Source organism: Ranitomeya variabilis, chromosome 4 (genome assembly GCF_051348905.1).
Source record: "Ranitomeya variabilis isolate aRanVar5 chromosome 4, aRanVar5.hap1, whole genome shotgun sequence".
Classification (NCBI taxonomy): domain Eukaryota; kingdom Metazoa; phylum Chordata; class Amphibia; order Anura; family Dendrobatidae; genus Ranitomeya; species Ranitomeya variabilis.
In genome coordinates, this window is record NC_135235.1 from 709,438,324 (window position 1) to 709,465,855 (window position 27,532).

The following is a 27,532-nucleotide window of genomic DNA, read 5'->3' on the forward strand; positions in this document are numbered from 1 at the left end:
CACGGCTCCGCTACATCCACATTGTACACACACGGCTCTGCTCAGTACATGTCGTAGACACATGGCTCCACTCCGTACAAACATGGCTCCTGTCCATACACAAACAACTCTGCTCTGTACATACTGTACATGCACATACATACTGTACATGCTTAGCACCGTACAGCCTGTACACGCAGCTCCACTCAACACACCCTGTACACAGGCGGCTTCACTCCATATATCTCGTACACACACGGCTCCGCTCCGTACACCTCGTACACACACGGCTCAGCTACATCCACAATGTAAACCCCTCCTGACCCCACACATAAACTTCCCCTCATCCAGCACCATGACAACCAGCACAGCAGAGTCCTGCTTACACTGATGCCCCGATCATGTGACCCCTGACTCCTCCCCTCCTGTGACCTCATCACAGGTCCTGTTTGCACAGTACCGCCATATATGTGGTGTGCGGCTCTGCAAGTGAAGGTATGTGGAGATTCCCCATTATTGACGCATTAATATTAGAAATATATTGCTTGGTCTTCCAGACCTTATCTTGACCTCCATTGTTCCTGGTAACTGCTATTTCTTAATTACATTTAGGACTGAGGAAAAGGAAACTTGAAAACGCTTTGTTATCTTCTTATATCCTTCTGCTTTGTGGCCTCCGCCATTTTCAGAGAGCTCGGCAGCTGCTTAGAACCCATGGCTGCTGTTTTTTGGCACAAGGTTAGAGGAGGCTGGGTTTTTACAAACTTGGGAAATTTGCATCACCTGGACTTTCCTAACAATGATAGTGAACAAGCCGTGCAGTGAAGTGCATTGAACAGCAAGGTGGATTGCTGCTGAGGGGAAAAAGAGGAAAAAAAACCTCTTTAAATCTTCAGCTTAGCGAGTGTGAGCGATCTGAGTGTGACCTGAGGGTAAGTGTGAACGGCGGTAAGTGTGACTTGTGATTCAGTGACTTTGGATTCAGGGAGTTTCCAAGGGAGGAATTATTGAATTGCTGTCTGTATTTTATTAATACTTTGCATTTGTTTATTTTTAAATTTAACGTTTGTCTGGTGGAATCCCCATTAGGAAATGTGCTCCACTATTGTTAATGCCATCCAGTGCACATCTTGCCACATGTATGCAGTCCTTGATCAGCCGGTCGAGGGTGCATACTGCTGTGCGAGATGTGAGCACGTTGTGCATTTGGAACCCCAGATTCTGAATCTAAATGTGCAGCTGGCAACACTGAGATCCATAGACAATATGGAAAGGAGCCTTCTGCTCACTGAGCTCAATTTGATAGATGAGGGGGATGGTAGGATGGAGCTGCAGGACAGTGGAGTAGCTAGCTGGGTGACAGAAGGCAGGGTAGAGGGAAGAGTGCCAGGGAGGCTAGTCCTGATCTGGCACACCCCAATAAGTTTGCTAAGTTGGCAGATGAGTGGGGTGCCAGTACAGGGGTAGCACTGCTGCAGCCAGGCATGTCCTCTGAAAGCCGGAGGAGTGACTGCTCCAGTAAGGAGGGAAATAGGAGAGCAGGGCAGGCCAGACAGGTGCTGGTAGTGGGAGACTCAATTATTAGGGGAACAGATAGGGCAATCTGTCACAAAGACAGGGATCGTCGAACGGTGTGCTGCCTACCTGGCGCTCGAGTCCGACACATTGCTGATCGGGTGGACAGATAACTGGGAGGGGCTGGTGAGGACCCAGCGGTCATGGTGCACATAGGCACAAATGACAAAGTTAGATGTAGGTGGAAGGTCCTTAAAGATGATTTCAGGGGATTAGGCTGCAAGCTTAAAGCAAGGACCTCCAACGTGGTATTTTCCGAAATACTGCCTGTACCACGTGCCACGCCAGAGAGGAAACGGGAGATTAGGGAGGTTAATAAGTGGCTCAAGAATTGGTGTAGGAAGGAGGGGTTTGGGTTCCTGCAGAACTGGGCCGACTTCTCAGTTGGCTACAGGCTCTATGCTAGGGACGGGCTGCACCACCTGGGGAAGGTGCAGCTGTGCTGGGGGAGAAAATGGCTAGAAGGTTGGAGGAGTGTTTAAACTAGGGAATGGGGTGGTATTCATTTTATAGGAGGGAAAGATAATGCAGATAGAGACCTGGGCACAAAGGAAGTTGGGGGTGTCGGTGGCATGGGGGGTGGGGTTTAGAACAGTTAATAATTTAAGAAAGAATAGAGGTACAGAGAGGAACATCAAGTGCATGTATACTAATGCCAGAAGCCTCACCAACAAAATGGACGAATTAGAACCAATGTTGTTGGAGCATAATTATGACATGGTGGGGATATCTGAAACATGGCTGGATGAGAGCCATGACTGGGCTGTTAACTTGCAGGGCTATAGTCTGTTCAGAAATGACCGAATGGATAGGGGAAGGGTGTGTCTACATGTAAAATTGTCCTTAAAGGGCCACTGTCACCCCCTCCAGCCGTTATAAACTAAAAGAGCCACTTGTGCAGCAGTAATGCTGCAGTCTAACAAGGTGGCTCTTTTAGTTTTTGATTCAGTTATTCCCTCAATAAAGCGTTTTAAAATTTGCCCTAAATACCTGTCTTTAGACCTGGAGGCGGTCCGAAGCCTCCTCTGTGAATCTCCCAACTGCTGTCACTCTTCTCTTCTGGGGATGTGGTCGCCACCCCCTTCGCGCTGTTTTTTCTTAAATCCAGCGCCTGCGCTGTGCATGCCTGCCTGGGGCAGGCGCAGTTTTCATTGTCGGTCATAGCGCAGATCCAGGGTGCCTGACTGCGCCTGTGCGGGCAGTGCGGCCACCCTGTTGCTGAATCCCCGCCCCGCACTGTGTTATTCATTATGCACAGTGCGGGGCTGGGGTTCCTGGGCATGCGCACTGCGCTGTTCAGACGCTCCCCCAGCTCCCCCGCCTTCCAGCGTTGCCAGAATATACAGGTTTCCTTGCCAGCGTTTGGAATGAAGCAGCCGCAAATAACAACGCTGGAAGGCGGGGGAGCTGGGGGAGCATCTGAACCCCAGCCCCAGATAGCAGTGGTTGGAGGGCAGAGCGCCGGCAAGAGTTCCGTGCTGGAAAACTTCGTAGGCCGGTAAGATGTGCCGGAACCGCCTGTCATCGCGGCATTCCCTATTGTCAGTTGGTATTCACAGCAGCACTCTGCGCACTTTACGTAGTTTTTCCTGCAGGCTTCTCAATGAGTGACGTCACCGCTCTGCTCTCGGGCTCCTGACAGCGGCGGCGGCGGAGCTGTTACCCCAGTGGTGGCCACTGTCTTCAGGCTCCTCCGGGCGCGGTGCGGTGTTATCCAGCGCTGTACGGTGTTATCCAGCGCTGTACAGGCTCCATGGACGTCACTGCGCTCCAGCAGCTGGAAAACTACAACTCCCAGCATGCCCTGACTGCCAGGTCTATCGGGGGACGCTGGGAAATGTAGTTTTCCTGCAGCTGGTGCAGAGAAGACAGCAGAGGCTTGCTGTATTCAGCAACAGGGTGGCCGCACTGCCCGCACAGGCGCAGTCAGGCACCCTGCATCTGACCTATGACCGACAATGAAGAATAACTGAATCAAAAACTAAAAGAGCCACCTTGTTAGAATGCAGCATTACTGCTGCACAAGGTGGCTCTTTTAGTTTATAACGGCTGGAGGGGGTGACAGTGGCCCTTTAACCCCTTCCCGACCCATGACGCCACATAGGCGTCATGAAAACCTGTGCCAATCCGACCCATGACGCCTATGTGGCGTCATGGAAAGATCGCGTCCCTGCAGATTGGGTGAAAGGGTTAACTCCAATTTCACCCGATCTGCAGGGACAGGGGGAGTGGTACTTCAGCCCAGGGGGGGTGGCTTCACCCCCCCGTGGCTACGATCACTCTGATTGGCTGTTTCACTTTCAACAGCCAATCAGAGCGATTTGTAATATTTCACCTATGAAAATGGTGAAATATTACAATCCAGCCATGGCCGATGCTGCAATAGCATCTGCCATGGCTGGAGACCCCGATCTGCCCCCCCCACCGCCATCGATCGCCTCCCCAGTCGTCCTTTCTGCCCCGATCTCCTGTCCGCTCCCCTCTTCCCTCCTGTCCGCTCCCCCGGTCCTCCTGTCCGGTCCTCCGATCCCCCCCCCATGTTCCAATCCCACCCCCCATACTTATCTAGCTCCGATGTCCCTCCCGGTGTCCGGCCGTCTTCTCCATGGGCGCCGCCATCTTGGAAAATGGCGGGCGCATGCGCAGTGCGCCCGCCGAATCTGCCGGCCGGCAGATTCGTTCCTGTATATTCTGGTCGCTGTGATAAGTTCTATTACAGCGATCAAAATAAAAAAAATAGTAAATACCCCCCCCCCCTTTATCACCCCCATAGGTAGGGACAATAATAAAATACAGAAAATATAATTATTTTTGCTTTTCCATTAGGGTTAGGGTTAGGGGTAGGGTTGCACTTAGGGCTAGGGTTGCACTTAGGGCTAGGGTTGCACTTAGGGTTGCACTTAGGGTTAGGGTTGCACTTAGGGTTAGGGTTGCACTTAGGGCTAGGGTTGCACTTAGGGTTGCACTTAGGGTTGCACTTAGGGTTAGGGTTGCACTTAGGGTTAGCGTTGCACTTAGTGCTAGGGTTGCACTTAGGTGTTGCACTTAGGGCTAGGGTTGCACTTAGGGCTAGGGTTGCACTTAGTGCTAGGGTTAGAATTAGGGTTAGAATTAGGGTTAGAATTAGGGCTAGGGTTGGAATTAGGGTTAGAATTAGGCTATGTGCACACGGTGCGGATTTGGCTGCGGATCCGCAGCGGATTGGTCGCTGCGGATTCATATCAGTTTTCCATCACGTTTACAGTACCACGTAAGCCTATGGAAAACCAAATCCGCTGTTCCCATGGTGCGGAAAATACAGCGCGGAAACGCTGCATTGTATTTTCCGCAGCATGTCAATTCTTTGTGCGGATTCCGCAGCGTTTTACACCTGCTCCATAATAGGAATCCGCAAGTGAAATCCACACAAAAAAACACTGGAAATCTGCGGTAAATCCGCAGGTAAAGTGCAGTGCGTTTTACCTGCAGATTTTTCAAAAACTGTGCGGAAAAATCCACACACAAATCCGCAACGTGAGCACATAGCCTTAGGGTTAGGGTTGGAATTAGGGTTAAGACTAGAGTTAGGGGTGTGTTGGGGTTAGGGTTGTGGTTAGGGTTGGGATTAGGGTTAGGGGTGTGTTGGGGTTAGTGTTGGAGTTAGAATTGAGGGGTTTCCACTTTTTAGGCACATCAGGGGTCTCCAAACGCGACACGGCGCCACCATTGATTCCAGCCAATCTTGCGTTGAAAAAGTCAAATGGTGTTCTCTCCCTTCCGAGCCCCGACGTGTGCCCAAACAGTGGTATACCCCCACATATGGGGTATCAGCGTACTCAGGAGAAACTGGTCAACAACTTTTGGGGTCAAATTTCTCCTGTTACCCTTGGGAAAATAAAAAATTCAGAGCTAAATTTTTTTTGAGGAAAGAAAACTGATTATTTGCATGGCTCTGCGTTATAAACTTCTGTGAAGCACTTAGGGGTTCAAAGTGCTCACCACACATCTAGATAAGTTCCTTTGGGGGTCTAGTTTCCAAAATGGGGTCACTTGTGGGGAGTTTCTACTGTTTAGGCACATCAGGGGCTCTGCAAACGCAACGTGATGCCCGCAGAGCATTTCATCAAAGTCTGCATTTCAAAACGTCACTACTTCCCTTCCGAACCCCGACGTGTGCCCAAACAGTGGTTTACCCCCACATATGGGGTATCAGCATACTCAGGAGAAACTGGACAACAACTTTTGGGGTCAAATGTCTCCTGTTACCCTTGGGAAAATAAAAAATTGCGGGCTAAAAAATCATTTTTGAGAAAAGAAAAATTATTTTTTATTTTCATGGCTCTGCGTTATAAACTTATGTGAAGCACTTGGGGGATCAAAGTGCTCACCACACATCTAGATTAGTTCCTTGGGAGGTCTAGTTTCCAAAATGGGGTCACTTATGGGGAAGCTCCAATGTTTAGGCACACAGGGGCTCTCCAAACGCGACATGGTGTCCGCTAATGATTGGAGCTAATTTTCCATTCAAAAAGCCAAATGGCATGCCTTCCCTTCCAAGCCCTGCCGTGCACCCAAACAGTGGTTTACCCCCACATATGGGGTATCATCGTACTCAGGACAAACTGGACAACAACATTTGGGGTCCAATTTCTCCTGTTACCCTTGGGAAAATAAAAAATTCTGGGCTAAAAATCATTTTTGAGGAAAGAAAAATTATTTTTTATTTTCACGGCTCTGCGTTATAAACTTCTGTGAAGCACTTGTTGGTTTAAAGTGCTCACTATGCATCTAGATAAGTTCCTTGGGGGGTCTAGTTTCCAAAATGGGGTCACTTGTGGGGGAGCTCCAATGTTTAGGCACACAGGGGCTCTCCAAACGCGACATGGTGTCTGCTAAAGATTGGAGCCAATTTTTCATTCAAAAAGTCAAATGGCGCTCCTTCCCTTCCGAGTTCTGCCGTGCGCCCAAACAGTGGTTTATCCCCACATATGAGGTATCAGCGTACTCAGAACAAATTGGACAACAACTTTCGTGGTTCAGTTTCTCCTTTTACCCTTGGGAAAATAAAAAAATTGTTGCTAAAAGATCATTTTTGTGACTAAAAAGTTAAATGTTCATTTTTTCCTTCCATGTTGCTTCTGCTGCTGTGAAACACCTGAAGGGTTAATAAACTTCTTGAATGTGGTTTTGAGCACCTTGAGGGGTGCAGTTTTTAGAATGGTGTCACTTTTGGGTATTTTCAGCCATATAGACCCCTCAAATTGACTTCAAATGTGAGGTGGTCCCTAAAAAAAATGGTTTTGTAAATTTTGTTGTAAAAATGAGAAATCACTGGTCAAATTTTAACCCTTATAACTTCCTAGCAAAAAAAAATGTTGTTTCCAAAATTGTGCTGATGTAAAGTAGGCATGTGGGAAATGTTATTTATTAACTATTTAGTGTCACATAACTCTCTGGTTTAACAGAATAAAAATTCAAAATGTGAAAATTGCAAAATTTTCAAAATTTTCGCCAAATTTCCGTTTTTTTCACAAATAAACGCAGAAATTATCGACCCAAATTTACCACTAACATGAAGCCCAATATGTCTCGAAAAAACAATCTCAGAATCGCTAGGATCCGTTGAAGCGTTCCTGAGTTATTACCTCATAAAGGGACACTGGTCAGAATTGCATAAAATGGCGAGGTCATTAAGGTCAAAATAAGCTGGGTCATGAAGGGGTTAAAGGCCTGCGGCCTAGTCCGTCCTCACTGCCCAAATGCAGGAGCAGATGGAGCAGATGTGGCCTGTCCAAATACTGGTGTAGACTGACTAGAAGTGCCCTGTCCAAATACTGGGGTAAACTGTGAAGAAGTACCTTGTCCAAAAGAAGGTGCTGACTGACCAGTGGCCTGCCCAAATGAAGGTACAGACTGCCCTGAACTGGACTGTCCAAACAGCGGAGCAGTCTGTCCAGATGTGGGTAGTCCAAACACTGAAGTATTAGCTGCTTGTCCAAACGTAGGAGCCGCCTGCCCAGAGGTGGACTGCCCAAATAAAGAACTAGACTGGCAAGAAGAAGCTTGACCAAAGAGTGGCCCTGAAGAAGAATGCTGTCCAAATGTAGGAGCCAACAGTCCACCACTTGTCTGGCCAAATGCTGGAGTGGTTTGTGCTGAATTAGTCTGTCCAAAGATACAAGATTGGTTTAAAGTATTCTGCCCAAAAACTGTGGAAGATTGGCTGTTACCGAGTTGTCCAAACACAGGGGCTGACTGGCCACTAGATTGCTGTCCAAATGCAGGGGCAGGCTGTACAGTTGCATTTTGGCCAAATAACGTTGTCTGCCCAAACATAATTGCATTCTGATTTTGTGAATTGGGGTTTGAGGTTTGCTGTCCACTAAAATAATTGTTACTATTCATCGTTGGGTGGCGTCACAAAACTCGTGCCTTCAAAACCTATTGAAACACATAGAAAAGCAAGATTAAAATCACAAAATAATGATGATTTTAGCTATACAATATTGTAGTCCGACAGTTATCAAGACAGTTATCAATTTAACTGCATTAAAGGGAACTTATTACCTACTAAAACCCCATTTACCACTGCAGATATATTGGTAACCTGCAGATAAATAGCATTAAAATCACATCTGCCAGGCATACTGGAAGTTCAGGAGTGATGAACTTCAAGTGGTTTTTAGCTAAAAATGTATGCATTTAAGTAAAAATAAAATAATCACATTGGCCCCAAAGATAGGCAATCTCTAATTCTTGCATAAATTCTTTAAAGGGAATCTGTCACCAAAGTATTGCCACCTAATCTGAGAGCAGAATAAAATAACGAAAGAGACCCTGATTTCAGAGAGGTGTCACTTACTGGTCTATCAGCAAGGGTTTATCACTAGAGAACTTAGTAAGCCTAGTAAGTCCTCCATATTCATCCGCTCTGTGTACACTGTGCATAGGCAGAAAGCTGCCAATCAGTGGTGGGGGTGGGGTTATACAAAGCTCAGCATTCAGAGCTCTGGTAAACGTGCATCAGATAAAACAGAGATTTAATCAAAACTACAGAAAGCAGCGGAGTAAGTGAAACTGCTGGAATCAGGGTCTCTGTGCCCACATTACCCTGCTCTCAGCTGGGAGAGAAAAAAACCTGATGACATATTGCCTTTAACTAGTTCCATCCACCTTGGTTTAATAAGTGAGATGGGTAAATCTCAGAGATTAACCCCTTACTCATAGCTCCCAACCTTTTCTTTTTCTTTTCTCTTCTTTCTTTCTTCTCTTTCTTTTTTTTTAATGCTGTTTGTTACTGTACTTTTTAGTGCTATTGTATATAATTGTTTCAATTACTGCATTTTGCACTTTGCACAAATATTGCACTTTATTGTGTACACCTATATATATTAAAAAATTGTTTTGAGCTGCATGTGTTTTGCAGCTCACTTATTGTATAACATAAGTTCTATGGTACAATGTTGCACTTTTATGCGTATATTTTTGTCTGTGTTTTCCTTTCCATTTGTTTTATATGCACGTATGCACTTTATTCTATTATGTGTTTTTGGTTCTACATATCACCTTGCTTCGTATTGTATTTAGTTTTGTTCTGCACTGAATGCTCATTCCATTATGCGGCCACTCACCAGATCCGGTGCGCATGCGCGCCGGTACTCTGTTGCTGGGCGACTCCGACGGCGTCTCTTCAGCTTGGTGCTGGGTCGCGCCATCTTGGCCGCTCACGTGCTTCCATGTGGGCGGGTCTTGCTGGCGCTCCCCTCACCTCGCCTGACGCCCTCGGCGCCGCTCTTACAACGATCCGTCTGCGCATGCGCCGGTACACGGCGCTGGTTTTTACTCCTAATTGGCCTCCCATTCTTATAAAAAGCGTACCTTCCCATGATGCCATACCCCCGGAAGAAGGCACAGCGCCGAAACGCGCGTTGGGGTGGGTGGCATCGTGGTCCTGCAGGTAATCTATTGCTACTTTTTGTTTACTCTTTGTAGGCGCATCATTTGTTCTGATATACTGGCCTGGTACCAGCGTATGTGACACACGGTGTATTGACCTATAGATTTACTGCCTGGTCCTTTGTGGCTTTTGATTTCAGTTACCTTCTGATTACTAGCGCTTATTAACTCATTGGTACTCATTTTGCCTGCTAGCGTCCACCCTGCCACCAGTTTGTGGTGTGTTCCCTGTCATTCGTTATTGTGTTTTTATGCTTTTTCTGTTACCCTTTTAATCAATAAAGATCTTTCATGATTACTTCGGTTCTTATGGTGCTTTTCTGTTTCTCCTTGGTTTTCCTATTATGCATGCACTGAACCTTTACACATCCTGGCACCCCATTAATGTTGTGGTGGGGGTGTAATGTTTGGTTTGGAACTTTTGGCTTAGAGAAAAAAACCTGATGACATATTGCCTTTAACTAGTTCCATCCACCTTGGTTTAATAAGTGAGATGGGTAAATCTCAGAGATTAACCCCTTACTCATAGCTCCCAACCGTCCCTCATTGTGCGGGATTGTCCCGGTTTTGATGGTTTTCCCCGCTGTCCCGCACGGGACACGACTTCCCCGCAGACAACAGAAGCAGCCGTCACACGCCCCCTTGTTAGGCCACGCCCCTTCCCCAGGTTCCTGACTGAGCAGTCTTCCAGTGCCCCCCAGGCCAGTCACTTAGCAGCGATTCGGGCTGCTGGTGGCCGGCGCTGTTCTCTATGTGCGGCCAGCTGCATCATCCCAGTGGAGCAGACCCGCCCCCTGCTCCCTGTGTACGGCCTCCTGAAGAGGGAACATGGCTGCATCTACCTGCAGGAGAAGAGCTGGTGGACAACTCACACATCAGTGGGAGCTTCAGCTCTCTGTGCGGTGAGGAGATGGACGCTGCTGCTCACCTCCCGCTGATAAGTCCAGGGCCGTGTGTGTGCCTCTATAGTATTAGCGGCCGCTCTGCTGATGCTCACAGATTTATTGCAGGAGTCTGAACTTTCACGGTCACCCTGTCAGTGCCAGGTCATCGGCTCCAGGGTCACCAGACTGCAGGAAATTTCAGTCTCCTGCAATAAATCTCCCTATACTGATAGTGACCAGAGACTGCAGAATCCAGCACTGGAGTGATCAGTGAGCCTGAACCTGGTGACTGCTATATACATGGCCCCGAATATATACAGTGCATGTATGGCCAGGGCCAGGTGTAGGATTGATCATCCAGTGTATATAATATTGTGTATCTGTGCCCATAGTATACAACTATCAAGGGCCTGGAGCACTCTGAGCTACAAAATGGGTCGCCCGCCCCTCAAATCCTCTGCACAGGCCTTTGTGCGCACTCTCTCGGTGCCCACGCTGACCAAGGCCATGGCAGCCCTCGTTCTTGCTTGCGTATGTAGCTGCGGCCTTTGTCAGTGAGGGAAAACAGGAAAGCGCACGCACCTGGGCCTGTGCAGAAGTTTGAAATGGCCGCCACTGCGTGCACAGATGCCCGCGCCTCACTGTGTCTGACGCTGGCCAGGACCAGTGTAAGAGAACAGCGCTCTCCTCACCAATCCCCGGCCGGCATCCGCTCCATGTCCATTATATAGGTGATACTGCAACTGATGTGTATATACGTTATATAGGTGATACTGCTGTATATATATATACTGGAACTATACACTGCAATCACAGTATCACCTATATATTGTATATGCAGCATTTGCAGTTTGACCTGTCTAATGTATATTGACTGTTGTATATACAGTATATAAGTGATACTGCGATTATATACCGCAGTAGCAGTATCACCCATATAATGCATGTACAGCAGTCTATATACATTACATAGGTGAAACTGCGACTACGGTATGTACGTTATATAGGTTATACCACTGTGTAATATACTGCGTCCGTTGTTTATAGCCCATATAGTCCAGCCGCAGTGTATATGTATGTATGTATATATATATACACACACACACACACACACACACACACACACACACACACACACACACACACACACACACATACATTCTGTGGCTGGCCTACATGGGCTATACACAGCGGACGCAGTATATTACACACAGTGGTATAACGTACATACCGCAGTCTCACCTATATAATGTATGTGTGAGTGTATGAGTATGTGTGTCTATGTATGTGTGTGTGTGTGTATATTATACGCATACATACACACACACACACACCACTCTGATTAATCGTGAAAAAAGTGTGGACTCTTTATTGGCCCAAATGGCAATGTTTCGGATCAATAACAGAGCATTTCTCTGATATGGAACTGAAATGTTGCCACATGGGCTAATAAAGAGTCCACTGCTTTAAGGGAGTGTCTCCCACTAGGACAACCTCATCTCATCTCAGCTGCTTGATCCTGGACTTCCTCTTCATGTTCAGTTAGTCTGAAGGCAGAGACAGTGACACCAGCGCTGATTGGCGCCGGGCATCACTTGTCACAACACATCACAGCCACTGTGGGAACGGCGCTGGCACAGGAGGCAAGTATAGGCTTTATAATTTTATCAGGGCCGAACATTTAGGGGTTGTCCTAGTAGCGAACAACCCCTTAGAGATTTGGTGCTGCTCAGTTATGATATATATATATATATATATATATATATATATATATACAGCCTGCGTGGTGTAAATCTAAGTATCTGTATATATACACTGCACAGTACCACTCCTCCTGTCCTGTATATATACACTGCACAGTACCCCTCCTCCTGTATATACACTGCACAGTACCACTCCTCCTGTATATACACTGCACAGTACCGCTCCTCCTCTCCTGTATATATACACTGCACAGCACCACTCCTCCTGTATAGGAGCCGTGTGTGTGCGAGGTGTACGGAGCGGAGCCGTGTGTGTACAGTGTGGATGTAGCAGAGCCGTGTGTGTACGAGGTGTATGGAGTGGAGCCGTGTGTGTATGAGGTGTATGGAGCGGAGCCGTGTGTGCAAAGTGTACGGAGCGCAGCCTCGTGTGTAGGAGTAGCTATGTGTGGCCATTATATGGTACGAAGTATCATGTGCGGCCAATAAACAGTATGGAGGCAAAAGGAAAAAGAAATCCAGCTTCCAAAAATAGCAAAATTTATTGAAGATAAAATCCAAAGTCCAATGACATGGTTCACAGGAGAATGAGTAGCAGCAGGCTACGCGTTTCGAACAGTGAGTTCTTTTTCAAAGCTGCTCACTATGCATCACAGTATGGTTAAATAGCAGCTGTGACAAATCACAGTGAGCATTCAAGCTCGCAAAGAAATTATGTTCCACTATTAAGATATCAACATTGTTTAGTTTGTATGTAATGTTTGATGCACTTGTATGTGAATTTTCCTCTGTCTCTGTTATTTTGATGTTTTTATTGTATATATTCACTCATGTGTCAGGTGATAAATTTACTCACTGTGATTTGTCACAGCTGCTATTGGATTTTATCTTCAATAAATTTTGATATTTTTGGAAGCTGGATTTCTTTTTCCTTTTGCCTTATCGTTCCACGTGATGACTGCACGGTATCCGGGCTTCCCCACAACAAATGCCTAATAGGTGAGCTGGTTTTTCACTATTTTTCCTTATACAGTATGGAGCATCATGTGCGGTCATTATACAGTATGGAGCATCATGTGCAGTCATTATACAGTATGGAGCATCATGTGCGGTCATTATACTGTATGGAGCATCATGTGGGGTCATTATACAGTATGGAGCATCATGTGCGGTCATTATACTGTATGGAGCATCATGTGGGGTCATTATACAGTATGGAGCATCATGTGCGGTCATTATACAGTAAGGAGCATCATGTGCGGTCATTATACAGTAAGGAGCATCATGTGCGGCCATTATACAGTATGGAGCGTCATGTGCGGTCATTATACAGTATGGAGCGTCATGTGCGGTCATTATACAGTATGGAGCATCATGTGTGGCCATTATACAGTATGGAGCATCATGTGTGGCCATTATACAGTATGGAGCACTGTGGCCATATTTTTTTGTTTATAATTATTGTATATGAAACAGTGGGATCAGCAGTGCTAAATGGGTGTGGTTGGGACGTGGATATGGGTGTGACTAATTATGAATGGGTGTGGTCAGAGGCGTGGCCTAAAATTTGCCGCGGCGCGCGTTGCGTGACGCAAACTTTGTCCCTCTTTCCCATCTTTAAAAGTTGGGAGGTATGCCTTACTGCAATTGGACTGAATAGTACGTCCAATGGCAGAACCCCCGCTTTGATGTGGGCTCCCGCGGTGAGCCCGCATCAAAGCTGGGACATGTCAGCTGTTTTGAACAGCTGACATGTGCCCGCAATAGGCGTGGGTGGAATCGTGATCCGCCCGCGCCTATTAACTAGTTAAATTCTACTATCAAACTCTGACAGCAGCATTTAACGCGAGCTTCCATCCTTCGGGCCGGAAATACGCGCACTGCTGGCCCCATGACGTGATCAGGGGTCATCGGTTTGTCGGCATACCATCCAGCGGTCTCCTTGAGACCTCTATGGTTGTTGATGCCGGATTGCTATGAGAGCCACCCTGTGGTCGGCGCTCATAGCAATGCAGTAAATCTACTACATAGGGGCGATCTAAGCATCGCCTCTATGTAGCAGAGCCGATCAGACTATGCCAGCTTCTAGCCACTTATGGAGACTATTGAAGCATGCCAAAACTTAAAGAAAAATAGTTTTAAAAATATATAAAAAAAAAAAGTTTAAATCACTCCCTTTCGCCCCATTCAAAATAAAAAAGTAAAAAAAAAATAAAAAAATCAAACCTACACATATTTGGTATCACCGCGTTCAGAATCGCCCGATCTATCAATAAAAAAAGGATTAACTTGATTGCTAAACGGCGTAGCGAGAAATAAAATCAAAACGCCAGAATTTCATTTTTTTGGTCGCCGCAACATTGCATTAAAATACAATAACTAAAAATGTCAGCTCGGCAAGTGAAAAATAAGCCCTCACCAGACCCGAGATCACGAAAAATGGAGACTCTATGGGTATCAGAAAATGGCGCAATTTTTTTTTTTAAAGCAAACTTTGGATTTTTATTTTCACCACTTAGACAAAAAAGAACCTAGACATGTTTGGTTTCTATGAACTTGTAATGACCTGGAGAAATGGAGAATCATAATGGTGGTCAGTTTGGGCATTTAGTGAACCTAGCAAAAAGCTAAACAAAAAACCAGTCTGGCATTGCACGTTTTTTGCAATTTCACTGCACTTGGAATTTTTTTCCCATTTTCTAGTACACGACATGGTAAAACCAATGACGTCGTTCAAAAGTACAACTCGTCCCGCAAAAAAATAAGCCCTCACATGGCCAAATTGACGGAAAAATAAAAAGTTATGGCTCTGGTAAAGAGGGGAACGAAAAACAAAAACGCAAAACCGAAAAAAGCTCTGGGGGTTAAGGGGTTAAAGACCCTCCTGCTCCTGAAGCTGCTGCTATATAGATCTCTATAAGAACACCCCAAAGCAGAAAGCGACACTCAGCGCTCCATACATCACTTACAATGTAACACACAGGAGGATCGCTGACAAGTCATGTGACCAGATGAACTACAAGCTTCAGCATTCCATGTGAGTGAAAGCTACACATACTTTTTGTGTGATATCACAACAAATGACCGGATTCAAGTTAGTCTGCAGTTAGCTATTAGTTATTAGTTAGCTATTCGATTTTCCATGCATGGTGAATTATACATAGAGAGGATATTGTTTGGGTAAAATTTTGATCAGGACTTTGAGATGTTTATTTTGACTACTTGTGGTCCTGGATTATTCACATAAATCGCTTATGTCGCGCATAATCAAACGTACTCAATCGTACGTAAGTTCAATTTGAAAACAGGTACCCTGGACCACTAGTACTCAAAATGAACATATCAATGTCCTGAACAATATTTACCAAAAAAAATATCAACTCTATGTGTAGTTCAGAAGTTATTCACTTAAATCGCTTATGTCGCGAATAATCAATCGTACTCAATTTAACAAATTTTGCCCCAAAAATTCAGAACTATGTATCGTTGAAGAATTATACAAAACATGCTAACTCCACATGTGAAACATTTTATAGGTACCTCACTGTTTGCTATCACAACTTACTTGATGTTTCCATAAGGGCTTAACCCACTAATCTATGGTTAATTCAAGGGTTGTTGAACAGATGCTAAGTTTGTGTGTGAAATTACACTTAATAAAGTTTTATATCATCAAATTATTTATATGTAATTGTATCGTCATTCTTAACCTTTTTTTAACTTTACATAGTGGTTCTTGTGTAGACATGGGGGTCAGTGGGTGCTCTCGTCCGCTGTCCCGACTGCCTTTACAAAGACAGCATGGACCATGGCTCATCCCAACTGAACGCCCCAACTCCTCAACAGTGGGTGGAACACTACTCAGACAACACAGGGTGAGGGAATCACAATATTAAGACTTTCTTGGATGTCCAAACAATTAATGGCATATATCACACAACCAGCAAAACACAAAATGTAACAGGCAACAGTTTCTCACCCTTCCACTGGCTCACCAGGGATTATAATATCCGTTCATCAGAGCTTCCAGGGCTACTTACTCCAAGCCAGCAGCACCCAGCTTTTGGCGGGCACCCACCGAGAACGGAATAATGCCAGATTTAGGAAGCTGACTGAGTACCGCAAATTCTGTAGTCAGGTGACTGGATTGTCCCAAGCTGTATACCATCCTTATGTAGTCATTGATATCTCAGCCAAATCCTTGCATTCGATGCGGAAGTCCATGTAGTATTATAATCCATGTTCAGTTATGGCCTGCCAATCGGATCCGCAGATCCAAAATTGGTACCATGCAGCAAGAGAGACTTGGTAAATGGACAGTCCTTCTATACCCCTAATTATCATATTTTAGTAAAACCATACTACTAAATCAACAACCTTGATCAGGTACATAAAACTTAATAATCCACATATTTAGAAATTATTGTCAGTGACATGAATATAATAAGCATTTATAATATGTAAACTTTCTAATATTATTATAAATTAATTTAATTTCACATAATTTGTGCCTATAATACATAGAATATGAATATCTATTTGAAGCACTACTTCCTTGCACACTAGTTGACAAGATGATACTTGTCAACAATATTTATACATACACTGTAGCAGTTTCGTATTAAGACAAAAATTTTAAAGCAAGACCTCCAATATCTAACCTTTTTTTGATATCAAAACAAAAAAAGATTCAAAAAATTTACATTAAGTAAGTACATTTTTAAGTAAGATGTTGAGACTGATCTCATCATTTACTTTTATTCTTAAACATATTAGATATTTTTTATACCCAAATATAAATTTAACTTTCAAACAGGACAAACACAACAACACTGAAATTCAGACTTGAGGTTACAGTGTAAGTTAACTCCAGTATGCCAGTTCAACACACATCCTTAGCATGGACAGATGACGTTCACAGACAATCCTCCAAGTAGGGCCGCTCTATGGCATACTTCGATGGCTTCCAAGTGAGTGTATCACTTCAGAACAGATCAGTGATGACATGGACTCTTTCAATGCCTAGCATGGGTTGAGTTTCTTAAAATTTGGTCACACATGATGGTATTCTGTTTATTACCATGTGATAAGCCCCTCATTGTTTCTACAAGACTCTAAAGGTACCTTCACACTAAGCGACGCTGCAGCGATACAAACAACGAGCCAATCGCTGCAGTGTCGCTGTTTAGGTCGCTGTAGAGATGTCAAACACAGCAGCTCCACAACGATGCAGGAGCGATCCTGTGACGTAGCGGTGACGCACTTATCGTTCTCACAGGTCGTTAGCTCCATGTTTAACATTGCTGGCATCGTTGCTTTTGCTGTCAAACATGACGATACACGCCGACCTGACGACCAAATAAAGTTCTGAACTTTCAGCAACGACCAGCGATATCACAGCGGGATTCAGATTGCTGCTGCGTGTCAAACACAACGATATCGCTATCCAGGACGCTGCAACGTCACGGATCGTTCTCGTTTTCGTTGCAAAGTCGTTTAGTGTGAAGGTACCTTAAAGGGAACCTGTCACCCCCAAAATGGCTGGTGAGGTAAGCTCACCGTCATCAGGGGCTTATCTACAGAATTCTGTAATGCTGTAGATAAGCCGCCAATGTTACCTGAAAGAGGAGAAAAAGACGTTAGATTATACTCACCCAGGGGCGGTCCCGTTGCGGTCCGGTCGGATGGGTGTCTCCGGTCCGCTCCGGCGCCTCCCATCTTCATTCCATGATGTCCTCTTCGGGTCTTTACGCCGTGGCTCCGGCGCCTGCGCACTGCAGGACTTTGCTCTGCCCTCAACAGGGCAGCAAAGTACGCCTGCGCCAGAGCCGTGGCTGTCATGATCTCAATGGCAAGAGAACATAGCATAAGCATATATAGGAACTAGCTCTTGGAAGATGGGAACTGAGCTGACCATGAACTAAACCTAACGCACAACTAGCAGTGGCCGGGTAGCATGCCTACGTTGATTCTAGATGCCCAGCACCAGCCGGAGGACTAAATAAAGCTAGCAGAGGAAAATATTAGTCCTAGCTCACCTCTAGAGAAATACCCCGAAAGGAGACAGAGGCCCCCCACATGTATTGGCGGTGAGTTAAGATGAAATAACAAACGTAGTATGAAAATAGGTTTAGCAAATTTGAGGTCCACTTACTACATAGCAGAAGACAGAAAGGACACTTTCATGGTCAGCTGAAAACCCTATCAAAAACACCATCCAGAAATTACTTTAAAACTCTGGCATTAACTCATAACACCAGAGTGGCAATTCCTGTTCACAAGAGCTTTCCAGACACAGTAACGAAACTACAGCTGTGAACTGGAACAAAAATGCAAAAACAAACATGGACAAGAGTCCAACTTATCTAGTAGTTGTCTAGGAGCAGGAACAAGCACAGAGAGGCTTCTGATAACATTGTTGACCGGCAAGCAACTAACAGAGCAGCAAGGTTATATAGCGACTCCCACAACTTGATGGGAACAGGTGAACAGAGAAGATGAAGACACCAGTTCAATTCCACCAGTAGCCACCGGGGGAGCCCAGAATCCAAATTCACAACAGTACCCCCCCCTCAAGGAGGGGGCACCGAACCCTCACCAGAACCACCAGGGCGATCAGGATGGGCCCTATGAAAGGCACGAACCAGATCGGAGGCATGAACATCAGATGCATTCACCCAAGAATTATCCTCCTGGCCGTATCCCTTCCACTTGACCAGATACTGGAGTCTCCGTCTGGAAACACGAGAGTCTAAGATTTTCTCCACAACGTACTCCAACTCACCCTCAACCAACACCGGAGCAGGAGGCTCAACGGAAGGCACAACCGGTACCTCATACCTGCGCAATAATGACCGATGAAAAACGTTATGAATAGAAAAGGATGCAGGGAGGTCCAAACGGAAGGAAACAGGGTTAAGAATCTCCAATATCTTATACGGGCCGATAAACCGAGGCTTAAACTTAGGAGAAGAGACCCTCATAGGGACAAAACGAGAAGACAACCACACCAAATCCCCAACAGAAAGCCGAGGACCAACACGACGGTGGCGGTTGGCAAAAAGCTGAGTCTTCTCCTGGGACAACCTCAAATTGTCCACCACCTGCCCCCAGATCTGATGCAATCTCTCCACCACAGCATCCACTCCAGGACAATCCGAAGATTCCACCTGACCAGAGGAAAATCGAGGATGAAACCCCGAATTACAGAAAAACGGGGACACCAAAGTGGCAGAGCTGGCCCGATTATTGAGAGCGAACTCCGCCAATGGCAAAAAAGCAACCCAATCATCCTGGTCAGCAGACACAAAACACCTCAGATATGTCTCCAGGGTCTGATTAATCCGCTCGGTCTGGCCATTCGTCTGAGGATGGAAAGCGGACGAAAAAGATAAATCTATGCCCATCCTAGCACAGAATGCCCGCCAAAATCTAGACACGAATTGGGTCCCTCTGTCAGAAACGATATTCTCAGGAATACCATGCAAACGAACAACATTTTGAAAAAACAGAGGAACCAACTCGGAAGAAGAAGGTAACTTGGGCAGAGGAACCAAATGGACCATCTTAGAAAAACGGTCACACACCACCCAGATGACAGACATCTTCTGAGAAACAGGCAGATCTGAAATAAAATCCATCGAGATGTGCGTCCAAGGCCTCTTAGGAATAGGCAAGGGCAACAATAATCCACTAGCCCGAGAACAACAAGGCTTGGCCCGAGCACAAACGTCACAAGACTGCACAAAGCCTCGCACATCTCGTGACAGGGAAGGCCACCAGAAGGACCTTGCCACCAAATCCCTGGTACCAAAAATGCCAGGATGACCTGCCAACGCAGAAGAATGAACCTCAGAGATGACTCTACTGGTCCAATCATCAGGAACAAACAGTTTATCAGGTGGGCAACGATCAGGTCTATCCGCCTGAAACTCCTGCAGGGCCCGCCGCAGGTCTGGAGAAACGGCTGACAATACCACTCCATCCTTAAGGATACCTGTGGGCTCAGAGTTACCAGGCGAGTCAGGCTCAAAACTCCTAGAAAGGGCATCCGCCTTAACATTCTTAGAACCCGGTAGGTATGACACCACAAAATTAAACCGAGAGAAAAATAATGACCAGCGCGCCTGTCTAGGATTCAGGCGCCTGGCGGTCTCAAGATAAATCAAATTTTTGTGGTCAGTCAATACCACCACCTGATGTCTGGCCCCCTCAAGCCAATGGCGCCACTCCTCAAAAGCCCACTTCATGGCCAAAAGCTCCCGATTCCCAACATCATAATTCCGCTCAGCGGGCGAAAATTTACGGGAAAAGAAGGCACAAGGCCTCATCACGGAGCAGTCAGAACTTTTCTGCGACAACACTGCCCCAGCTCCGATCTCAGAAGCGTCGACCTCAACCTGAAAAGGTAGAGCAACATCAGGCTGACGCAACACAGGGGCAGAGGAAAAACGGCGCTTAAGCTCCCGAAAGGCCTCCACAGCATCAGGGGACCAATCAGCAACATCAGCACCCTTCTTAGTCAAATCGGTCAATGGCTTAGCAATATCCGAAAAACCAGCAATAAATCGACGATAAAAGTTAGCAAAGCCCAAAAATTTCTGAAGACTCTTAAGAGAAGAGGGCTGCGTCCAATCACAAATAGCTTGAACCTTGACAGGATCCATTTCAATGGAAGAGGGGGAAAAAATATATCCCAAAAAGGAAATCCTCTGTACCCCAAAAACACACTTAGAACCCTTCACACACAAAGAATTAGACCGCAAAACCTGAAAAACCCTCCTGACTTGCTGGACATGAGAGTCCCAGTCATCCGAAAAAATCAGAATATCATCCAGATACACAATCATAAATTTATCCAAATAATCGCGAAAAATATCATGCATAAAGGACTGGAAAACTGACGGAGCATTTGAAAGACCAAAAGGCATCACTAAATACTCAAAGTGGCCCTCGGGCGTATTAAATGCGGTTTTCCACTCATCCCCCTGCCTGATTCGCACCAAATTATACGCCCCACGAAGGTCAATCTTAGAGAACCACTTGGCCCCCTTTATGCGAGCAAACAAATCAGTCAGCAACGGCAATGGGTATTGATATTTAACAGTGATTTTATTCAAAAGCCGATAATCAATACATGGTCTCAAAGAGCCGTCTTTTTTTGATACAAAGAAAAAACCGGCTCCTAAGGGAGATGACGATGGACGAATATGTCCCTTTTCCAAGGACTCCTTTATATATTCTCGCATAGCAGCATGTTCAGGCACAGACAGATTAAATAAACGACCCTTTGGGTATTTACTACCCGGGATTAAATCTATGGCACAATCGCACTCTCGGTGCGGAGGTAACGAACCAAGCTTGGATTCTTCAAAGACGTCACGATAGTCAGACAGGAACTCAGGAATTTCAGAGGGAATAGATGATGAAATGGAAACCACAGGTACATCCCCATGAGCCCCCTTACATCCCCAGCTCAACACAGACATAGCTCTCCAGTCGAGGACTGGGTTGTGAGATTGCAGCCAAGGCAATCCTAGCACCAAATCATCATGTAGATTATACAGCACCAGAAAGCGAATAATCTCCTGGTGATCCGGATTAATACGCATAGTTACTTGTGTCCAGTATTGTGGTTTATTATTAGCCAATGGGGTGGAGTCAATCCCCTTCAGAGGAATAGGAGTCTCCAAAGGCTCTAAATCATACCCACAGTGTTTGGCAAAGGACCAATCCATAAGACTCAAAGCGGCGCCAGAGTCGACATAGGCGTCCGTGGTAATAGATGACAAAGAGCAAATCAGGGTCACAGATAGAATAAATTTAGACGGTAAGGTGCAAATGGAAACAGATTTACCAAGCTTTTTAGTGCGCTTAGAGCATGCTGATATAACATGAGTAGAATCACCACAATAGAAACACAACCCATTTTTCCGTCTAAAATTCTGCCGCTCGCTTCAGGACAGAATTCTATCACACTGCATACTCTCTGGCGACTTCTCAGTGGACACCGCCAGATGGTGCACTGGTTTGCGCTCCCGCAAACGCCTATCGATCTGAATAGCCATTGTCATGGACTCATTCAGACCCGCAGGCACAGGGAACCCCACCATAACATCCTTAATGGCATCAGAGAGACCCTCTCTGAAAGTCGCCGCCAGGGCGCACTCATTCCACTGAGTAAGCACAGACCATTTACGGAATCTTTGGCAGTAAATTTCCGCTTCATCTTGCCCCTGAGATAGGGACATCAAAGTTTTTTCTGCCTGAAGCTCCAAATGAGGTTCGTCATAAAGCAACCCCAAGGCCAGAAAAAACGCATCCACATTGAGCAACGCAGGATCCCCTGGTGTCAATGAAAAAGCCCAGTCTTGAGGGTCGCCCCGGATGTTGTGAATTTGGATTCTGGGCTCCCCCGGTGGCTACTGGTGGAATTGAACTGGTGTCTTCATCTTCTCTGTTCACCTGTTCCCATCAAGATGTGGGAGTCGCTATATAACCTTGCTGCTTTGTTAGTTGCTTGCCGGTCAACAATGTTATCAGAAGCCTCTCTGTGCTTGTTCCTGCTCCTAGACAACTACTAGATAAGTTGGACTCTTGTCCATGTTTGTTTTTGCATTTTTGTTCCAGTTCACAGCTGTAGTTTCGTTACTGTGTCTGGAAAGCTCTTGTGAACAGGAATTGCCACTCTGGTATTATGAGTTAATGCCAGAGTTTTAAAGTAATTTCTGGATGGTGTTTTGATAGGGTTTTTAGCTGACCATGAAAGTGTTCTTTCTGTCTTCTGCTATGTAGTAAGTGGACCTCAAATTTGCTAAACCTATTTTCATACTACGTTTTGTTATTTCATCTTAATTCACCGCCAATACATGTGGGGGGCCTCTGTCTCCTTTCGGGGTATTTCTCTAGAGGTGAGCTAGGACTTATTTTCCTCTGCTAGCATTATTTAGTCCTCCGGCTGGTGCTGGGCATCTAGAATCAACGTAGGCATGCTACCCGGCCACTGCTAGTTGTGTGTTAGGTTTAGTTCATGGTCAGCTCAGTTCCCATCTTCCAAGAGCTAGTTCCTATATATGCTGATGCTATGTTCTCTTGCCATTGAGATCATGACAGTTTGACCGGCCCACAAAGTGTTAATTGTTTGGGCTGAAGCAGGAGATAGAGAAGTGTTTAAGGGAAATTTTTTTTTTTTTTTTTTTTCCCTTCAGAGTTTTGCTGTCTAGCCCTTAATTGCTGTCTAGCTGCTTCTTACCTCCTCTTAACCCTTGAATGGCTCTGTGTCCACCTGTTTGTAATGGATCTTCAGAGTGTAACTGCAGGTTTGAATAATCTCGCCACGAAGGTACAAAATTTGCAAGATTTTGTTTGTCATGCACCTGTATCTGAGCCGAGAATTCCTTTGCCGGAATTTTTCTCGGGGAATAGATCTGGGTTTCAGAATTTTCGAAATAATTGCAAATTATTTTTGTCCCTGAAATCTCGCTCTGCCGGAGACCCTGCACAGCAGGTCAGGATTGTGATTTCCTTGCTCCGGGGCGACCCTCAAGACTGGGCTTTTTCATTGACACCAGGGGATCCTGCGTTGCTCAATGTGGATGCGTTTTTTCTGGCCTTGGGGTTGCTTTATGACGAACCTCATTTGGAGCTTCAGGCAGAAAAAACTTTGATGTCCCTATCTCAGGGGCAAGATGAAGCGGAAATTTACTGCCAAAGATTCCGTAAATGGTCTGTGCTTACTCAGTGGAATGAGTGCGCCCTGGCGGCGACTTTCAGAGAGGGTCTCTCTGATGCCATTAAGGATGTTATGGTGGGGTTCCCTGTGCCTGCGGGTCTGAATGAGTCCATGACAATGGCTATTCAGATCGATAGGCGTTTGCGGGAGCGCAAACCAGTGCACCATCTGGCGGTGTCCACTGAGAAGTCGCCAGAGAGTATGCAGTGTGATAGAATTCTGTCCCGAAGCGAGCGGCAGAATTTTAGACGGAAAAATGGGTTGTGTTTCTATTGTGGTGATTCTACTCATGTTATATCAGCATGCTCTAAACGCACTAAAAAGCTTGGTAAATCTGTTTCCATTTGCACCTCACCGTCTAAGTTTATTCTATCTGTGACCCTGATTTGCTCTTTGTCATCTATTACCACGGACGCCTATGTCGACTCTGGCGCCGCTTTGAGTCTTATGGATTGGTCCTTTGCCAAACGCTGTGGGTATGATTTAGAGCCTTTGGAGACTCCTATTCCTCTGAAGGGGATTGACTCCACCCCATTGGCTAATAATAAACCACAATACTGGACACAAGTAACTATGCGTATTAATCCGGATCACCAGGAGATTATTCGCTTTCTGGTGCTGTATAATCTACATGATGATTTGGTGCTAGGATTGCCTTGGCTGCAATCTCACAACCCAGTCCTCGACTGGAGAGCTATGTCTGTGTTGAGCTGGGGATGTAAGGGGGCTCATGGGGATGTACCTGTGGTTTCCATTTCATCATCTATTCCCTCTGAAATTCCTGAGTTCCTGTCTGACTATCGTGACGTCTTTGAAGAATCCAAGCTTGGTTCGTTACCTCCGCACCGAGAGTGCGATTGTGCCATAGATTTAATCCCGGGTAGTAAATACCCAAAGGGTCGTTTATTTAATCTGTCTGTGCCTGAACATGCTGCTATGCGAGAATATATAAAGGAGTCCTTGGAAAAGGGACATATTCGTCCATCGTCATCTCCCTTAGGAGCCGGTTTTTTCTTTGTGTCAAAAAAAGACGGCTCTTTGAGACCATGTATTGATTATCGGCTTTTGAATAAAATCACTGTTAAATATCAATACCCATTGCCGTTGCTGACTGATTTGTTTGCTCGCATAAAGGGGGCCAAGTGGTTCTCTAAGATTGACCTTCGTGGGGCGTATAATTTGGTGCGAATCAGGCAGGGGGATGAGTGGAAAACCGCATTTAATACGCCCGAGGGCCACTTTGAGTATTTAGTGATGCCTTTTGGTCTTTCAAATGCTCCGTCAGTTTTCCAGTCCTTTATGCATGATATTTTTCGCGATTATTTGGATAAATTTATGATTGTGTATCTGGATGATATTCTGATTTTTTCGGATGACTGGGACTCTCATGTCCAGCAAGTCAGGAGGGTTTTTCAGGTTTTGCGGTCTAATTCTTTGTGTGTGAAGGGTTCTAAGTGTGTTTTTGGGGTACAGAGGATTTCCTTTTTGGGATATATTTTTTCCCCCTCTTCCATTGAAATGGATCCTGTCAAGGTTCAAGCTATTTGTGATTGGACGCAGCCCTCTTCTCTTAAGAGTCTTCAGAAATTTTTGGGCTTTGCTAACTTTTATCGTCGATTTATTGCTGGTTTTTCGGATATTGCTAAGCCATTGACCGATTTGACTAAGAAGGGTGCTGATGTTGCTGATTGGTCCCCTGATGCTGTGGAGGCCTTTCGGGAGCTTAAGCGCCGTTTTTCCTCTGCCCCTGTGTTGCGTCAGCCTGATGTTGCTCTACCTTTTCAGGTTGAGGTCGACGCTTCTGAGATCGGAGCTGGGGCAGTGTTGTCGCAGAAAAGTTCTGACTGCTCCGTGATGAGGCCTTGTGCCTTCTTTTCCCGTAAATTTTCCCCCGCTGAGCGGAATTATGATGTTGGGAATCGGGAGCTTTTGGCCATGAAGTGGGCTTTTGAGGAGTGGCGCCATTGGCTTGAGGGGGCCAGACATCAGGTGGTGGTATTGACGGACCACAAAAATTTGATTTATCTTGAGACCGCCAGGCGCCTGAATCCTAGACAGGCGCGCTGGTCATTATTTTTCTCTCGGTTTAATTTTGTGGTGTCATACCTACCGGGTTCTAAGAATGTTAAGGCGGATGCCCTTTCTAGGAGTTTTGAGCCTGACTCGCCTGGTAACTCTGAGCCCACAGGTATCCTTAAGGATGGAGTGGTATTGTCAGCCGTTTCTCCAGACCTGCGGCGGGCCTTGCAGGAGTTTCAGGCGGATAGACCTGATCGTTGCCCACCTGATAAACTGTTTGTTCCTGATGATTGGACCAGTAGAGTAATCTCTGAGGTTCATTCTTCTGCGTTGGCAGGTCATCCTGGCATTTTTGGTACCAGGGATTTGGTGGCAAGGTCCTTCTGGTGGCCTTCCCTGTCACGAGATGTGCGAGGCTTTGTGCAGTCTTGTGACGTTTGTGCTCGGGCCAAGCCTTGTTGTTCTCGGGCTAGTGGATTATTGTTGCCCTTGCCTATTCCTAAGAGGCCTTGGACGCACATCTCGATGGATTTTATTTCAGATCTGCCTGTTTCTCAGAAGATGTCTGTCATCTGGGTGGTGTGTGACCGTTTCTCTAAGATGGTCCATTTGGTTCCTCTGCCCAAGTTGCCTTCTTCTTCCGAGTTGGTTCCTCTGTTTTTTCAAAATGTTGTTCGTTTGCATGGTATTCCTGAGAATATCGTTTCTGACAGAGGGACTCAATTCGTGTCTAGATTTTGGCGGGCATTCTGTGCTAGGATGGGCATAGATTTATCTTTTTCGTCCGCTTTCCATCCTCAGACGAATGGTCAGACCGAGCGGATTAATCAGACCCTGGAGACATATCTGAGGTGTTTTGTGTCTGCTGACCAGGATGATTGGGTTGCTTTTTTGCCATTGGCGGAGTTCGCTCTCAATAATCGGGCCAGCTCTGCCACTTTGGTGTCCCCGTTTTTCTGTAATTCGGGGTTTCATCCTCGATTTTCCTCTGGTCAGGTGGAATCTTCGGATTGTCCTGGAGTGGATGCTGTGGTGGAGAGATTGCATCAGATCTGGGGGCAGGTGGTGGACAATTTGAGGTTGTCCCAGGAGAAGACTCAGCTTTTTGCCAACCGCCACCGTCGTGTTGGTCCTCGGCTTTGTGTTGGGGATTTGGTGTGGTTGTCTTCTCGTTTTGTCCCTATGAGGGTCTCTTCTCCTAAGTTTAAGCCTCGGTTCATCGGCCCGTATAAGATATTGGAGATTATTAACCCTGTTTCCTTCCGTTTGGACCTCCCTGCATCCTTTTCTATTCATAACGTTTTTCATCGGTCATTATTGCGCAGGTATGAGGTACCGGTTGTGCCTTCCGTTGAGCCTCCTGCTCCGGTGTTGGTTGAGGGTGAGTTGGAGTACGTTGTGGAGAAAATCTTAGACTCTCGTGTTTCCAGACGGAGACTCCAGTATCTGGTCAAGTGGAAGGGATACGGCCAGGAGGATAATTCTTGGGTGAATGCATCTGATGTTCATGCCTCTGATCTGGTTCGTGCCTTTCATAGGGCCCATCCTGATCGCCCTGGTGGTTCTGGTGAGGGTTCGGTGCCCCCTCCTTGAGGGGGGGGTACTGTTGTGAATTTGGATTCTGGGCTCCCCCGGTGGCTACTGGTGGAATTGAACTGGTGTCTTCATCTTCTCTGTTCACCTGTTCCCATCAAGATGTGGGAGTC

At 45.9% G+C, this 27,532-nt stretch overlaps 1 protein-coding gene across 4 annotated transcripts in view; it reads left to right on the forward strand.

Moving 5' to 3' along the window:
- LOC143766539 (endoribonuclease YbeY-like) overlaps nucleotides 1-27,532 on the forward strand; it is a 181,409-nt gene that overhangs the window by 139,183 nt on the left and 14,694 nt on the right. For 2 of the 4 annotated variants that reach the window (XM_077254303.1, XM_077254307.1), the window contains exon 1: nucleotides 414-474. The exons of 1 other annotated variant lie outside the window; for it this stretch is intronic. The gene's annotated coding sequence lies outside the window, so the exon portion shown is untranslated. Of the gene's footprint in view, nucleotides 1-413; nucleotides 475-741; nucleotides 912-27,532 lie in introns of those variants that run through there. One more of the 4 variants, XM_077254304.1, reaches the window with a different exon arrangement.